Source organism: Pelodiscus sinensis, chromosome 22 (genome assembly GCF_052426305.1).
Source record: "Pelodiscus sinensis isolate ZL-2025 chromosome 22, ASM5242630v1, whole genome shotgun sequence".
In the NCBI taxonomy this organism is placed as follows: Eukaryota; Metazoa; Chordata; order Testudines; family Trionychidae; genus Pelodiscus; species Pelodiscus sinensis.
In genome coordinates this window covers 877500-883584 of record NC_143073.1, presented here as the reverse complement: position 1 = coordinate 883584, position 6085 = coordinate 877500, and the positions used below count along the sequence as shown (strand labels likewise).

The following is a 6085-nucleotide window of genomic DNA, read 5'->3' as shown; positions in this document are numbered from 1 at the left end:
CGCAGCCGCGCTGGGGGGCTTTCACAAGGCTTGCAACACACTGGCTCCGTAACGAGGCCACAGGGTGGGGAGACACGGGCTCTGTTCCTGACTCTACGGGGAGCCTTGGACACATCCATACCTGCCGCCGTGCCTCACTGTCGCTCTTCGCGAAAACAAAATTAATTAATTCATTCATGAGTCTCACTTCCCGTGGGGCCTGGCGATGGAAGCCGCCCTGTATTCATGCCGGCACTTGCAGTGAGAGACCCGGGCCTGGTATGCAGCACGCTAATAGCTCCCTGGTGCCCGGCGACACCCTACTGTACACCTGAGAGAGTCTGTCTGCTTGAACAAGGGCTCCTCCTGCATGAGAAGGGCTGGGCTGCCAAATCCGTCCACAGCTTCCTCTCGGCGTAACGCTGCGTACGGGCTTGGTTGCCAGGGAAACGGGATGGTCCAGAAATGTGCAGGGTGCAGGAGTCAGGGGAGGAGGTTAGGCGTGCGGGGGGCTCAGGGCCGCGGATGGGGGGGCAGCTGCCTGGGGCTGGCCAGGGCGGCAGGAGCCATGCTGGCCGCGTGGTGGCTTGCCGGCGCAGTGCAGATTGTGCTGTCTGGAAGGCTGAGGGGTGTGGCAGCGGGCAACACCCCGACTATCCCCAGCCTCTCTTCCCAGTGCACCCGCCCCCTCGTGGTCCTGCTACAGCGTCACTGTCCCTGCGAGCAGAGCCCTCCCTTTCGATGTGATGAGAAACAATCCCATTCCAGGCACTTCCCATTGTCCTGGCCCAACCCAGCCCTGACCTTGCTTTAAGCTGTGGGAAGAGGAAGCTGCAGGCTGAATCGGGTGGACCTGGCTCTTACAGTTTTGGAGGAGTTCTGGATCAAACAGACTCACAGACAGACAGCCAAAGTCTCCCAGATATGTAGCAGATAAGATGAGCAATGACGTGGAAATCAATCCTCCAAAATCCCATTTATTACTGAAAAACAAAACCAACCCGGATTCGAGTCACTCCGGTAACTCTCCCCACCTCTCCCGTCCCCTCTCCATGGCCCACGGCTCTCAGAATGAACGTACGGGCAGCGCCCGACCGCAGTGGCACATCGCTGCTCGGGACGTCCCCACGTCCTTCCCCAGAGGTGCTGACTCCGGGATTGCTCCAGGGTCGGGGAAAATGTTTCCATGAGGAACATGAGCCTGAGGTCAGCACCCACCAGCAACCAACTGCCCACTCTGCCTCTCGCCCCCCACGTCTCTCCCCGCCCGGTGGCCCCGCTGAGCTCCGGTTCTTGCGGCTCCCCATAGAGAAGGTCACTCGCTGTCCGGCACGTTTCCATTGACAGATTTATTTTCTTCTGGGTTTTTTTTCATGTCAACACTGATTGTACGTGAGCCGGGAACGCGCCAGCAAGACCCCGTCCCCCGCCCCCCGCTCCTTCCCACTGGGGCAGGGTCGGTTAGTTCCAAGAGGAACAAGCTTCAGGTGTAAGTCGGGCTCAGGGTGGCCGGAGATTGGGGGGGCAAATTATCCCACCCTGCCCACTGTGGGGTGCATGCCCCTTTTGCCAAAGCAGCCGCTGTAGGCCACTGTTGAAGCCACGATACTGGGCTAGAGGGACTGGGGGCTGGCGACTCCCGCTAAAGACCTCCCCATGTGACTCCGCCCCACCCTGCCCCTAGCCCAGGCCCCCTTGGCTCTCCCCCGCCCCTGGAGAGAGGGGCTCTGTCTCCCCTGCGCCAGACACAGGACTGCACAGCAAGGCGCTGGAAGCACAGCGGCAAAAGGAGGGCGTGGCCCACGGTTCCCAGGAGCAAAGGCCCCGCCCTCGCCCTGTCCGCCGGCAGCGATGCACATGCCCAGGACATGCAGCGGCAGGCCAGGGGTGGGGGGCAGCCGCACCAGAGCAGCTGCCAGCGGGGAGCCGCCCACGTTCTGATCCTTTCGCTGCCGCAGTTCCCTGCTGAAAGCGCCTGCATCTGGGGAGGGGCATGAGGATAAAACCCGCTTCCTCCTCATTGCCCTCTCCCCTGGTAACAGGGGGTGGGGAGGTCTGGGAGAGCCCCGGAGGCCTGGACTGGGGGCGGGGTGGGGAGGAGTCCACGGAGGGGCCATGTGGGGAGGCCTTTCGCTGCTGCACCTTTGGCGTCCCTCCCATGACTCGTGGCCCCGGTTCCCCCGGCCAGTGTCCTGTCCTGTCCTTAGCAAATGAAGGGGGTTTGCCCCCTATACATGTGTTACTCAGGCTCTATGGTGCCCCTGCACTCCCCCTTGCTTCTGCAGATACACAGAGCTTCCTCCCCGCCCCACCGCCCCACCCCTTGTGTGAAACTGGATCTCGGGGCAGTAGAGTGAATGGGGGAGGGAGAAAAAGTGAAACAAACAAAAACCCAGAAGGAGACAGAGGCGGGTGGAATTGACGTTTTATTGGCCCACAATCAGCCGCCGGGTGGGGAGTGGGGATTGGCATTTCGGCCCCCCCGGTGCCCGCGGAGGACGGAGGAGGAGCAGGTGGCCCCAGGGTGCAGGGTGCTGCTCAGGGCTGCACGATCCCTCCTGGCAGCTCTCGGGGCGCGAGGACAGAGGCAGCGGGACGAGGCCGGGCGCTGTACGAAAGGCTCCGGCGGGGAGAGCAGAAGCGACACGAGCCAGGAGAGAGGGGACTCGCCGGCCCTCTGGGCTTGGCTCCTGCTCCTCGTTTCCCGGCGCCGGGCTCAGCGGAGGCTAGCACTGCTTCCAGTCTTGGCCCTGCTGCACGGGGGGGCACTTGGGGTGGCACGGCTCCTTGCACGGCGGAGGGCATTTGTCCTGGCATTTCGGAGGGGGGCACGGCTCCTTGCACGGCGAAGGGCATTTCGGAGGGGGGCACGGCTCCTTGCACGGCGGAGGGCATTTCTCCTGGCATTTCGGAGGCGGGCAGGTCTGTTTACACTGGTGCTGCTGGGAAGACATCTTCCAATGGTCGAGGTAAACCTGCAAGGGAAAGGAGGCGTCTTTTCAGCAGGGACCAGACCTACCACCGCGCGCCTTGGCCTGCCCTCCCGATTCACCGGCTCGGGCGTCCATTTTGGCAGGTTGCCTGGGATTGGAAGGCCAGGTTGAGCTTAGCCCTGGGGACAGGCGCGCGTGTGGAATCGCCTTTGGATTGAGCCATTGTCTTTCAAGACTGAACACATGGAAAGACGCCCAGCCCGGAACAGAATTCACATCACTCCTTACGCAGAAAGAAGCGTTTTAGTGTTTTTGAGGGGAAAACGTCAGAAAAATACAAAATCGTTCCCATTTGAAACCTGCAAGATGGAACGATTTTGAATTTTCTCACAACGTTGTTGTTTCAAGTTGTAACAACTCTAGGGAGCCACCCCCGATCTCAGCTCCCTGCCCCGAGAGCGTTTTCCCTCCCCCCCATTCGTCAGGTGACGGCGTGAGCACTTTGCATTAGGCCCTTGCACGCACGGTGCACGTGCACAGCGCCTCGCACCATGCCACCTGCTCGGATCACCTAGCTGAATAAATAGCAACAGCAACAAATATGGCGCATTTCTGTCGAGGCCCCACGGCAAATGCCAGCAATTTCTAACGACACCTCTCTGACCGGAACCGCGTGCCACACGCCCGCTACACTGGCGAAGGCCGTCGTGGGGCAGGAGACGGGGCAGGCCCTGAGTGGCTGCCGTGACTCTTCCCCGGCTGTCTGGCTGCTGGGCCGGGCCCCCATGCTCAGGGTCTAGCTGATCACCACCTGTGGGGTGGGAAGGAATCCCCTCCAGGAGCCCCTGGAGGCTTCACCCCCCTGCACAGCGTGGGGCACGGGCCCCTTGCTGGTCTGAACTCGCACAGGGCGGGTTCTCTGTAACTTGGAGAAATTCAATCATGACTCGAGGGCGCCAGTAACTCTGCGCAGGTGATAGGAGTGCAGCCGAGAGTAACAAGCAGCCCCGGCACCGGGAGCGAGCTCGGCCCAGACACTCACCTGTGGCAGCTGCAGCTCCAAGCCAAGCGGGTGGATGCGCCTGCGGAAGGGGAGCTAATTTATAAGGCTGAGGAGACCCGGGAAGCGGAGACGAGGAATTTGCATGAGGACCAGCTTGTTTCCCAAGCGCTGCGGGCAATGCTTTGGTCTCGGGTTAAGTCATCGGCTGTCAGAGACCCCTCCCTCGGGAGCGCGGGATAATTGTCTGGGAGCCCCACCTAGCCTGTTACTCACCAGCTACTTCATTCCTCGTCCGCTCAGCCTGAGCCACCTGACGCACGGGCATGGGCAGGATTCAGCCCTGACTCCAGCTCCCTTGTGCCTGCCAGAGTCCCCCAGTGACTCCCCCCATCCCCTGTGCTCTCTCCGCCCCCTTGGCAACGGGGCCAGAGAGGGGAAGGGGCGATAGGCTGTAACCCAGGAGAGCCATCAGGCTGTGAGCAGCCAGTTCAAGGTGGGACCGTCCCTTATGAGGGGCTAAAGAACTCTAGGGGCTAAAGAGTCTCCCTTCTACCCAGAAAGGTGGCAAGAATTCTTCCCCACGAAGAGCATTGGCCAGACTGGGCTGGATGGACCTTTGGTCTGTCCCAGTGGCCTGTCAGATACCCCAGAGCGAGTAAACAGAACCAGGAATCATCAGGTGATCCCGCCCCTGTTGCCCACTCCCACCTTCTGCCAAACAGGCTAGGGACCCCATCCCTGCCCATCCTGGATAGCAGCCCTTGATGGACCTGCCCTCCATGAATTTATTTCACTCTTTTTTGAACCCTGTTAAAGTCTTGGCCTTCACCACATCCTCTGGCAAGGAGTTCCACAGGTTGACTTTGCTTTGCATGAAGAAAAACTTCCTTTGGTTTGTTATAAACCTGCTACCAATTACTTTTATTTGGTGACCCCTAGTTCTTGTGTTTCTTCCAAACCTTTTTCACTCTTTTTTAAAAGATTATCAATGAATCTTTTGGGGTCCTAACTGAATAAAACAAAAATGTCCAATTTAAAACATGGTCTGAGAGTTGTTGACATGTTTATAGTTTTCAACGTTTTTGCGTTATTCCTGAAAACATGGGATTTGGAGGATAACTTCTGCCTCACCATCCAAAAAAACATTTGTTGGTTAAAAAAAACCACAGAAGTTTCAACTGAAAACCAGCCATAAGGAAACATGAACATGAAATCGTCTTTGTACCTTCCTCCAGCCAACACACAGGGACTCAACTCTCTAGAAATCCTGCTCTCGCTCATTCCTATCCAGCCCCATGGTACCCCAATGGGCGCTGTCTGAACAGCGTTGGCAAGGGGAAGATACTACTGGCAAACCAGCATTGGCCTGTCCTAGCACCCCAATCCATAACCGCTGAATGCTGGTCTCTCTGCTCAGACAGTTAACATCTGTACCCTAACTTATCTAAGGCACAGAATGCACAAATGACTTCTCCATGGGAGTTTGAGCCCACTGAAAATCAACTGACTTAGCTTTAACGGGTCCTTTCAATCTATTAATTCAGACCCTAGTAGCTCACTGGTGGATCTCTAGGTGCTGAATCCTTCAGCAAGAAACTGACCTATTTTTATGAAAGAAGTAATCAAAATAGGATCCTATCCTTTGATCTTCCTCTTGCAGATAAATAGATAATTGAGAGAAACAGAGAGAGAGCGGATCATCAAATTCCTGACTCATCAAGATACAGTTTCAAGGTACCGAGTCTCATTTCCTGAATGAAAAACATTAAAAACTTTCACTGCCTTGTTCTTCTTGTTCTTAATTATTATCTCTTTGGATGAGGCGGAAGAAAACAAAGAGTACTCACAGCTTGTATTTGCTCATCATTTGAGGAAAAGATTTAATGAGAAGATGGTTTGATAACAATGCCATGCACACACCTGCATTCGTATCTCTTCCCATCTCGGTTAATTTCACTCCCCATGTGCATTAATCACACCTTGGACAGGCCTCCGTGCTGAGCCGTGTGTTACGAGCAGAGGGGTGTAGCCCAGAATGGGCTTCATCACAGCCCGTGCAAGTCAAGGGAATGACTTGGCAACACGTTATGAATCTAGAGAAAGCAATCGTATGCCCTTTAAATCGCATTTTAAACCCAATTTCTGATTGTTTTGTCTCCCTGATGCTTCG

At 56.7% G+C, this 6085-nt stretch overlaps 1 long non-coding RNA gene across 1 annotated transcript; it reads right to left on the bottom strand.

Moving 5' to 3' along the window:
- Positions 1-2387: 2387 nt before the first annotated feature.
- LOC149521757 (uncharacterized) lies at positions 2388-4182 on the bottom strand. Its single transcript, XR_016347731.1, has 2 exons — positions 3955-4182; positions 2388-2954 (listed from the first exon to the last, which is right to left on the bottom strand). It is a non-coding gene; the product is annotated as an uncharacterized LOC149521757 (long non-coding RNA).
- Between the last annotated feature and the right edge of the window lie 1903 nt (positions 4183-6085).